This window comes from Desmodus rotundus, chromosome 3 (genome assembly GCF_022682495.2).
Source record: "Desmodus rotundus isolate HL8 chromosome 3, HLdesRot8A.1, whole genome shotgun sequence".
Lineage (NCBI taxonomy): Eukaryota > Metazoa > Chordata > Mammalia > Chiroptera > Phyllostomidae > Desmodus > Desmodus rotundus.
In genome coordinates, this window is record NC_071389.1 from 178,607,498 (window position 1) to 178,618,738 (window position 11,241).

Genomic DNA, 11,241 nt, shown 5'->3' on the forward strand with positions numbered 1-11,241 from the left:
CCTCTCTCATGCTCACTCCCCGCACCCTGCACCCCATTAAGGGACTCCAACTACACGTGTGTTAGGCAGCCAGAAGTTACCCCACAATACCCTAATGCTTCTCGCTTTCTTCTTCCCTCCCTCCCTCCCTCCCTCCCTTCCTTCCCTTTTAAAATTATTTTCTCTCATTGTTTTATTTTCGATAGTTTCTATTGTTATGTCTTCAAGTCTATTAATCTGTTCTTTAGTTGTCGAATCTATCATTAATACCATATAGTGCATTTTTTAACCTCACTATTTTTAGTGTTTATCTCTCTAGAAGGGTGATTTTAAAAAATTTCTTTTATGTCTCCGTGTAGCTTTTAAAAATATATGACTACATTAGGATAGTATTAACCATTTTAATGTTCATGACTTTTAATTCTAACTTAGGAATTGGTTTTATTTTTCACCTTATGACCTTATCTTCCACAGGGCCGTGTTTTTCTGACCCTTTGCATGCTTGCTAATCTTTGGTTGAAGTTCAGACACGGTTAATTTTACTTAGGTCAATGCTAGCTTTTATTGTGTTTCTATAAATATGCCTGAGTTTTACTGTGAGATGTTTTTAGGTTACATAGAACAGGGCGATGCTCCTGAGTATTGCTTTTATGATGGTTAGGCAGTCCCAAGAAATTCTCAGTCTTGGGTTAATTATTCTCCATGATGAAGGGAAGCCTTCTGAGTGCTCTATCCAAGACTCCATAAACTGTGATCTTTTCCAGCCTTGCTGTAGGGAAGGGGCACTGTCCTCTGACCCGTGTGAACACTGGGTATTATTTCTCTTGTTTCTTTCATATGGTTCTTTCTCCCATCGCTCTGCTGGCTCTCTCACACTCACGTTCTGATCTGTGCCTCACTGATACCGCACGGAAGACCCTCTGCAGACCTCTGGGGTTCTCTGTCTGCGCAGCTCGTGTCTTCTCTCTTGTGTTCTCCTCTGAACGCTTGCTGCCCTAGTCTTTCTCAATTCAGGTGTTTTCCAATATGCTTCTCAGTTCCCCTTCCCTGCGTGCGGCTTGCAAACTGCGTAAACACGGTCACTGGGCACTGACAGAGCTCACCTTCTTGGTTTTCATCTCTCATGGATCATTGTTCTTTTGTACTCATACCCAGTGTTGTTTTTTAAAATAATTCCTCCTTTATATATATTTTCCTGTTGGTATTTATTTGATTGTACCAGGTTGGAAGGTTGCATTTTGTTTCTCCATCTTAGTTCTAGGCAACAGTCCAGGAGAAGGATTTTGTAATTGGGTACTTAAGTTTCTCTTTCTGTTGGAGTTACTGGTATCTCTGAACAAAGACACGTCGAGCTGAAAAGATCCCTGGAAAAAAATATTAGTTCAGGGCCAGAAGATGAATTTGTTGCCTCTGTGTCTGGCATAGTTTCTATTTCTAAGTTGATGACAAAGCTCTTTTCTTTAGTCAAGCTGATAGTGCCTAGGAGGCAGGGCCCTATCATCCTTGCTATTTCTGTCTCCAGTTTCTGTAGACGTTGTCTTCCCAAATCTTAGGCTCGGAAGCAATTACCCTGATCTGATCTATCTTAGGGATTTCTTTCTGTCTCTTAGACTTTATGCGGCTTGTTTATCCCAGCCACATAAATGTTACTATCCTTGTCATTGTTTAAGTCAAGGCTGTAACTACAGCTTTTGGGCTGCAGCTTATTTATGTATGCCCTGAAAGCTAAGGCTGGTTTTCCCATTTTAAAGTGTTATTTAAAAAAACATACAGCAGAGACTGTCAGTGATCCACAGTCTAAAAATATTTACTCTGTCATGTTTTGCAAAAATCTAAAAATATTTACTCTCTCGTCCTTTCAAAAAAAAGTTTGCTGACCCCTGATGTAAATAACTTATCGTTTATGCTATGTTTATTTGTCATTAAAGAAATGCACAATGACTCTGACTTTGGACTAGTTGAGTTTAAACCTCAATTACTTAATTTCTGTTACCTAAGTCAAGTTACTTAACATCTTATTACTTTGATTTTCTTAATTAAATGATAGAAATAACACTAATAACTTATAGATCCTAATATGCTATATACTAGTTCATAGATATTTGAGGACTTAATGGATAATATTCATATAATACTTTAAATAGTGCCTAGGATTTGGTAAAAATTCAAAAATATCAGCTATTTATGCTATTAGTTAATTTTTTCCCTGTCTTTATGAGGTCCTCCAAGTGTTTCTCTTTTTGATAGTAAGTTCTTAACCTATTACAGAAAATTGACCAAATAACTTACTTTCTTAATTTAGGTTTAACCGTGTTTATCAACATCGCTTGGAATTTGTTGGTGTCATTGTTAAAATAGTGTGTTGTGGAACTACACTGACTCGGCATTTAGTTTCTTAACCAGAGAAAATATTGTTCAGTATTTCTTCAAGAAGATTTGTAAAGATTTCCTGAGTTTATTAGGGATCTGCAAGGCATTTGGGTCAGTATGGGAATAGATGGTATTTACATGAATATTGTTTTAAATACTGGTTTACCTTAGAGTATTTCATAGACTTAGGTTGTTGTGGTTCAGAAACTTGCAGAATATGTATGCTTAACAGCTCAAGTTTTTAAATCTTAACAAGTTAAAGGAGCAAATTTAAAATATCTGATCTTTATATCGTAACATCTCCAAGTATATCTTTTTTGCACCTACGTTTACTTACAAAATCCTCCTAACCTCCACCTCTCTGTGCTCATTCATCCTTGTGCATGGTGCACAAAGCATCAACGTGTGAAAGGTGCCATGAACCAGAAGTTGATGGGCCACTAGGTTTCTGGGAATAACTCTTTTTAATGAGAGAGGAGTAAGTGGTTTCAAGCATTTGCACAAGTGGGAAACTCAGAACTCTAAGCATTGGACTTGTCTCTGGACCATAATCAAATCAAAGTGGCTTTGAGATTATTAACTTGGTCCTTGTTTAGGATACAGTTAAACTTATTTGCCCATGTTATCCCAAAGTGAACAGTCACATACCTCAGCTCTTTCCTAGTTCTTTACTTCATTAAGAGCACAGCCAACAGATAATTTATAATTCTACTCTTAGAGAATGAAAAATTCAATAATAATATAAATAATTTAAGTTCAGTGAAGCATCCTATAAAACTGACAGCAGGAATCTACCTCAATAGACTCAGAAACACGAAATCATCTTCCTTTGCTAAGCTCTTTTCTGTGACATGCTGAGATAACACTATTTTTTAATTTTAATTGTATTTTATTGATTATGCTGTTACAGTCATCCTAATTTCTACTCTTTGCTCCCCTCCACCCAACACCCCCAACTCCCTCAGGCAATCCCCACACTGTAGTTCACTATCATGGGTCATGCACATAAGTTCTTTGGCTTCTCCATTTCCTATATTCTACTTTATTTTAAAAAATAGACATAGCACTAAAATGTTAATTTATTTACAACAAACGCAAGCATTTAAAAAATTAAATAAGCAACTTTTTCCCTAAATACTGTGCCCATCTTATTAAGCATGTATGTTGCATTTTGAAAATGATGTGGGGTGACTAATACATAATTTTAAATACCTGATTACAGTCATGAGTGGCATAATGATGTTTCAGCCAACCACACACCGCGTGTACCATGTGGTCCCATAAGACTATAATGACTGAAAAATTCCTACCCAGCGACATCACAGCCATCGTGATGCGGCAGAGCAATGTATTGCTCACGTGTCTGGTGATTCGGGTGTAAATAAACCGACTGTGCTTCCAGTCGTACGAAAGCACATACAACTGTATATATAGTACATAATACTTTATAATGATAGTAAACAACTATGTTACTGGTTCAGGTACTTCCTATACAATGCTTCTTACCATTATTCTAGAGTGAACTTGTTCTACTTACCAAAAAGTTTGCTGCAAAACACTAGGGCATGTTACGCTGGCAGCAGCCTCATACGTACTGTGTTTACTGTGTTCCTTGATGGCCTCATTTTCTCTTGTATTTTAGTCTTGTGTTGTTTTATTTATTGTGGCCCCTAAGCACACAACATTCGCTGCTGCTCTTGCCAGTAAGAGGTTACATCAAGTGTTGGTCTGAAGACAAAATTAAAAGTGATCAGGGCTACAAAAATGGAAAATCTGTGATGGTTACTGCTCACCCGTCACGCATTTCAACGTATCTATGATCTCGAAGAGAAGAACAAGGTGAGAGACACTGCTCAAGCATCAGCTTTATTGAAGGCAATAAAACAACAAACAGAAATTGAGAAGGGCCTATCTAAGACGTAGAGACACGTCTAATGACCTGGACTGCAGACCAGACACAGAAGTGTATCCCTGTTGCAGCCAAAGGAAGAATTTGTTTGTGATGTTGAAAGAAAAGGCTGGACCCACCAACAGCATTTAATTGCTTACTAGCTCTGGGTGATTCAAACAATTCAAGACTCATTGTTTATTACATAATGGGTGAAATGTTCCTATTCTGGAAACAGATGCCTAAAAGGAGTTTCATCGATAAAGAGATCAGTCAATGTCAAGGCTTCAGGGTTTCAAGGCTTTCAAGGACAGGATGACAGTGTTGTTTGGAGACAGTGTTGCAGGCTCCAAACTGAAACCCTCTGTGGTCTGTCACGGTGAGAACCCCAGGGCCTTCAAGCATATTCACAAGCACACACTGCCAGTGTGCTACAGGAGCAGTAGGTCCTAGATGGCCTGTCACGAGGGTGGGTCCTGAGCAGCCCGGCACCAAGGAACAGACAAGAGTCACACGCAGTAACTATGCTATTCACTCAGTGTTGCTGAATGCAGGTTCACTCAAAGTAGAACATCAGCATACATTAATATTCTACTCACACGCTAACAGTCTAAGAGAACTGTAACACACACACACACACACACACAGCAATCAATGGGGGATGATGAACCTGAGTCCAAGAGTCTCAGTCTGCAGGTTGGGGAGAGAGTACTGTGGGCAAGGGAGTTGTCAGCATCTTACAAGGAAGGATCTCCAGGGATCTCCAGAGCCAGGTGGGCTGCAGGGCAGACGAGGTCCCCCATGCAGTAGGGCAGAACCTCCTGCAGCTGTCAAAGGAGATCATTGTGGCAGGAAGCAGCATTCTGCTGTGTGGAGCTCAGCTGACTCAGCAGTGGCCTGGAACCTGCCTCAGTTATAACTTGAAAGTTGTATCCTCCACCCTTCTGGGTCTTTCTGAAAACTGTCTTGGCACCCCTGATGCCAAATGTGGAATTTTCCCATGATCCTGTCAGTGGTACATGGCTATTCTGTCTGACACCCTTGATGACAAGTGTGGAATTTTTCCAAGAGCCTACCTATGGGTGGTCCCACTCTGCAGACATGTCTCCTCTAACCACATGTGCACGTATCTTACGTGTGCCTCCTCCCTGACGTGTCTGCTCTGACTTGATAATTCCCTCTTGAACAAAAGTGTCATGGCAGACTGGCAGACATTTTCACTGACTTGAGTGACTCCATTTTGTTTTATATGCTTTATGCTCTCTTGACCAGACCGATACCATTTTAGTGGCCCTCTCTCCACGTGGCCAGCTTGTCTTCTAAGATGCCCATTTGAATTGCTATGCCAGTGAAATGAGGTACTGTTTGGAAAAACACATGCCTTTTAAGATTAAGCTTATTGTTGATAAAGTCCCTGAAATCCTCCTTTTATTGGTGATCTTCATCCCAATTTCAGAATGGTGTCTCTCCTTTCAAATGCCACCTCTTTGATCCAGCCAGTGAATCAAGGAGTTGTAGCAACTTTTAAGGCCCATATTCTGAGGATGCCCTCTGTCCAGGGTATTGCTCCTACTAAGAAAGGCCCTGAGAAGATGCTGATGCAGTTCTGGAAGGATCACATCTAAGCCTGCATCAAGAACCTTGCGTGGACTTGAGATGTCAACAAGAAGTGTGTGAATGACATCTGGAAAAAAACACTCAGGAGGTTCTGCCATGAATTCAAAGAATTTGCCAAAGATGAGGAAGTTGCGAAAATCAAAAAAGTCTGTGGCTGAGATGGCAGAAAACTTTAAACTTGAGTGTGGATGAGAATGACATTGAGGAGCTCTGACAGGCAGTTCCTGAGAAACTGTCTAATGAGGACTTGTTAGAACCAGAACGAGAATGCATAGCCGAGGAGGCAAGAGGAAAGAAAACTGCAGGAGAAGACGGCCCCAAAACCATTCCCAGTGAAGGGTTTACCAGAAGTGTTACCTTTATTGAGGTTGCAGACCTCAATAAGTTCCTTAAAAAGCTTTAAAACATGGGCTCAGACACTAAAAGGTGTCCATGGTTAGAGAGAAAAATGTTCAGGGTGTCTTATCTGCTTATGGTTAAAAAATAAAAAGAAAACAAGCACCACCAGGGACATATTTCCGAAAAGAGTGGCACCTCCTCAAGGAGGGCCTCAGGCAAGTTGTTCAGGGAGTGTCCCAGAAGAAGGCATTGCCATCCCAGGAGACAGCAGCTGAGAACATTCCAGTGGGACAAGATGTAGAGGTGGATGACAGTGATACCGATGACCCTAACCTTGTGTATGTCTGGGCTAACTTAAACACCAAAATAATAGTATCAGGATGTTTTGGTTACTCCAAGTTATTTTAGTTTGTGTTGACAAGGAGATATGTAATAGAAGTTTTTCTTATTTATCGGGTTCATTCATTCATTTAAGAAAGGGGGAAGGGTTTTCAGGAACATCTGTAGAGGACACATGGACAAAACCAAAGGGGGGTAGGATCAAGGGTGGGAAGTGGGGATGGCTGGGTGGGGGGGAGTTGTGTGGGGAAAATGGAGACAACTGTACTTGAACAACAATAAAAAAAGTTAAAAGATAAAATAAAATAAAATGGTTCTCAGGAAAAAAAGAACTCTCTATCAAATGCCTTCTTTATTTAGTGCTAACTGGGCAGACAGTAATAAATACACATAGAAACCCTTCTCATGGTGCTGACAGTCCTGTGTAGAGGAAGAAAATAAACAATTAAATTAAGATCTCTACATTTGTGCTATTTTATTCATTTATTTAATTCATGCAAGTACCACTGTAGATGCTGGGAATTAGTAGTAAAAAGATACATTTCTTGTCCTCTGAAACTTACGATATGGTGGCAGAAATTAAAAATAAAATAAACAGATGTAGTAATTGTTGAAGGAATCCATTGGCTGCTCATAAGAGAAGATACCTCCTAACAGCCAAGTTCCTTAGAGATGAAAAAATAGAGATGCCTTTAAGCAGAATGAAAGTCACATTTTTACTATGAGTCAGGCACAGCCTATAGAGATTCATCAATTTCACTCAGTGAATAAAAGATTAATTTCCTCTAACTTGCCTTGAAATTTCTAATACAGAGCAGCAGATGGCGCCATCACCTAATTCACCCCTACCTGATTTTGCTAAATCTTTCTGATGACTTCACACTGACTCAGATCCCGCACCACAGAACACCGGTTTTCATCTTTGTTATCCGGACCTCTCTTATTTACCATCCAAGAATCACAACAGAGATTTAAGACCCATCATCATGTGACTGGTGAGGAAAGAAGCTGGGAACTCAGACCACACATCTAAAGTCGCTCAGGCAATCAGAGGCAGAATCAGAAACAAGGCAACAGGATGCATTCATTAGAGAGAACATAGACTTTGGGTGTAGAAATTCTTCCAATAACACGGGTATTTTTCCCTTATACAATTATGTTGCCTTATCTGGGGTTGATTATTCTGCACATATATTATCATTTTAAAGTATCTTCATTTACTTCTATGTATTCTTTTATACATCAACCCAACATGTATTTATTGATAAACTACAATGAATCAGAAGTTAGTCTGGGTTTTTGGAAACTGATGTAACCGAGACAGGCAAGATTTTAAGTATATGGACCTTACAAACATGTGGACAGGTGGGTCTATTCCTAAACAGATGAGATATATTTGAATATTGCAAAGTGCTTTGGAAAAAAACAGAAAAACTGTACTGTATGATTGAAACTGATCGGCAGGCACCCTGATTGTACCCTGATTCAGACTAAGTAATAACGTAAGACTTTTTGGAGAGGGTGATATTTGAACTGAAAACTGATTTTCAAGAAAAATCCTACCATGCAAACTCCTGAAGGCAAAGGGTTTCAGCCCAAGTGTAAGTCCAAAGTCCCTGAGACAAGAACAATTTGTTGTGTTCTTATGATAAAAAAAAAAGCAGGCTGGTGTTTCAAGATAGTGAAGGGAAGATGGTTAGAAAATGAAGTTAGAAAGATAGTGGGCACTGAATTATCTGGACCCTTATAGGGAAGAGAAGATATCCCAGGGACTGCTCAGCAGGCAATAAATTCACGATGATGAATTGTCTGTAGGGAGTTTAAAAATGATAAAATTTATGAAAAGTTAGTGTGTCTTTTATATCAACAAGTGCCGGTGATACTAAACAATGTCAGTGATAAAATATTCCCTGAAAAGACCTTTCGTTGGCCAGAGCTTTAAACAATTATTGTGTTTACTTTTATGTTTTAAAACCATCTGTTCATTTATCTACACTGTCAATTTTTTTACTCATGGTAGTTAAGTTGTGTAAAGTCACAGAAAACACTGAATAACTATTGCATCTGGGGAAAACATAGGGTTAGGTTCCTATGAGCATCTGCTCACATTTTTGCTGACAGATTAATGTAGAAACTTGTTTGACATATGTTGCTGTTTAAAGACACCTTAATTAACATATGCTGTTGACTCATTAACACTGAACTCATAGCCAATAGCACTATTGTGCCTAAATTAAAGTTAGTAAAGCTTTTCTGGCAGGCTGGATTAGGGAAAGAAACTCTCATATATACTCTTCATCGTGCTCTCTTTCATTTTGATATGTGTTAGTGAGAACTGCAGGACTCTTGGCCTTTAACAGCTTTGTCCCAATCTTTGCACCACGAGACTTGTTCACAAACTGTAGCATGGTATCTAGCAGTTCAAGCTCATGCCCCTACTGAGACAGCAGAGGGACTTGGGCCCAGGATGGAAACTATGAGGTGACCAAGAAGCCAAGTCTAGACCAGGTGGTCAGAAAAAACACGGGATAAACTGATGGTAAAAATGTCACCACTCTTCCACTCCCTACTCACAAATGCAGAGGTAGCTGATTTTATCTTTCTTCTAACTGCATGCTTAACCTACTGACCCGCATGCACAACTGACCAAGGTCCAGTGGCTACACGGCCTTTCTGATGTGGCGGTAATGAGCAACACCACCATCTTGCCCCCACAGGGCAAGCACAAAGGTAGTTGCCAAGCTACCCCACAGAGGGTCAAGTAACCTTACCCTGACATGGAAAATTCCACTCCCAAACCCTTCACAAGCCCACCTTTTCCAGAAGCCCGCCATTTTGCACAGGCCTGCTTGTCCCCAGCTTATAAAAGTGGCCAGCTCTCAAGCCAGTTCAGAAGACATTCCTTTTCTCCTTGCTGCCTCCCTTGTGTTTTAGCAGAAGCTTAATAAAATCTGTCTGAAAATTTCTCTGGGGTTTCCCCTTAATCTCCATCCTGGGGAACCCAGGAACCCCACTAAAAGACAACCCTAGGTAACACTAAAAATGCCTGCCTAAGAAAGAGCTTAACGCTTGCCCTGCTGGGTAGCTCAGTTAACTCTGTTCTTCCAGGAGAATTTGTTGTTGCTTTCAGCCAAAACTTAGTGATTGACAGGCCCTCTTACAGCAGTTATTTTAGAAAGCTTGCCATTATAAATCCTTTCTCGGCCCTTTGAGATGAGACTCTACCACCCAAAACTTTCTTTAAGGACCTTAGAGACATCTCTTTGAAAGCAAACATTTAGGGAATTCGGGAGATGACTCTTGCTTTCCACTCTCTGTGGGAGAGAGAATAAGGCTGTGTAACTTCAGTGGAAGCCCCGCCCAGCTTCAGCAGGCGCCACCACCTCCTGTCATAGCAGAAGTTTCTCTTCTGGATAACTGTAATTAACAAATCCATGCAGACAACTTCCTCTTGTGGCTTTTAGGATTCTCTCTGTGCCTTTAACCTTTGCCATTTTAATTGTGACTGGTCATGATGTGGGCTTTTCTGGGTCCATCTTGTTTGAGACTCTGCGCTTCCTGGACTTTTATGTCTTTTTCCTTCACCGGGTTAGGGAAGTTTTCTGTCATTATTTCTTCAAATAGGTTCTTGATCTTTTGCTCTCTCTCTCCTCCTTCTGGTACCCCTAGAATGCAGATGTGACATTACATACATGTGACACTGTGTGTTGTCCCAAAAGTCACTCAAACTGTTCTCATTTTTTAAAATTCTTTTTTCTTTTTGCTGTTCTGATTGGGTGTTTTTTTCTACTTTGTCTTCCAAATAAGTGACTTGATCCTCTATTTTATCGAAACAACTTTTATTCCTTCCAGCGAACAAGGTCTATCCAGAGGTATCCAGCCATATAATATGAAAAAAAGACATTTATTGAAGAAGTTACAAAAAAACAAAGACAATGACACCTCAGTCCCTTTCAAAGTAGGCACCTTGAGACCTCACACAGTTCTCCCAGTCCCTGTCAGTTGCCCCATCTTTTTTTCTGAATCTCATCAATTGCTTGAAATCTCTTCCCTTTCAAAGGTGATTTTAGTTTTGGGAAAAACCATAAGTCACAGGGCACCAAATCTGGGCTGTAGGGGGGCTGAGTCACCTGGGTAATTTGATGTTTCGCCAAAAAACTCTGCAAGAGAAGTGATGCATGAGATGGTGCATTGTGGTGATGAAGCTGCCAATCACAAGTTGCCCTCAGCTGCAGCCTTCTGAATCATCCAAATAATTTCTGTGGAGGAATGTTCAAGCTTAATGCAAAAAAAATTTAAATATTTTATTTATTTATTTTTAGAAAGAAGGGAAGGAAGGGAGAAAGCCATCAGTGTGGGAGAGAAACAATCAGATGTCTCTCGCATGCCCCCAGCTGGGGACCTGGCCTGAAACCCAGGCATGTGCTCTGACCAGGAAATGAACCAGTGACCTTTTGGATTGCAGGCCAGCACTCAATCCATTGAGTCACACCAGCCAGGGCTTAATGCAAAATACGATGCAGATTCATTTCTCTACTTGCTCAGTCATTTTGAATGCGATGGCCACACAGTATACTTGCTCACTTAATGGCATCTACTGCCCCCACTGACTAGTACAGTGAAGTCATCATTGTTCACATATGTGCATTCCAGTCCACTCTCCTTGCTGCCAGGTTACATCAATGTCACACAAACCATTCTTGTTATAT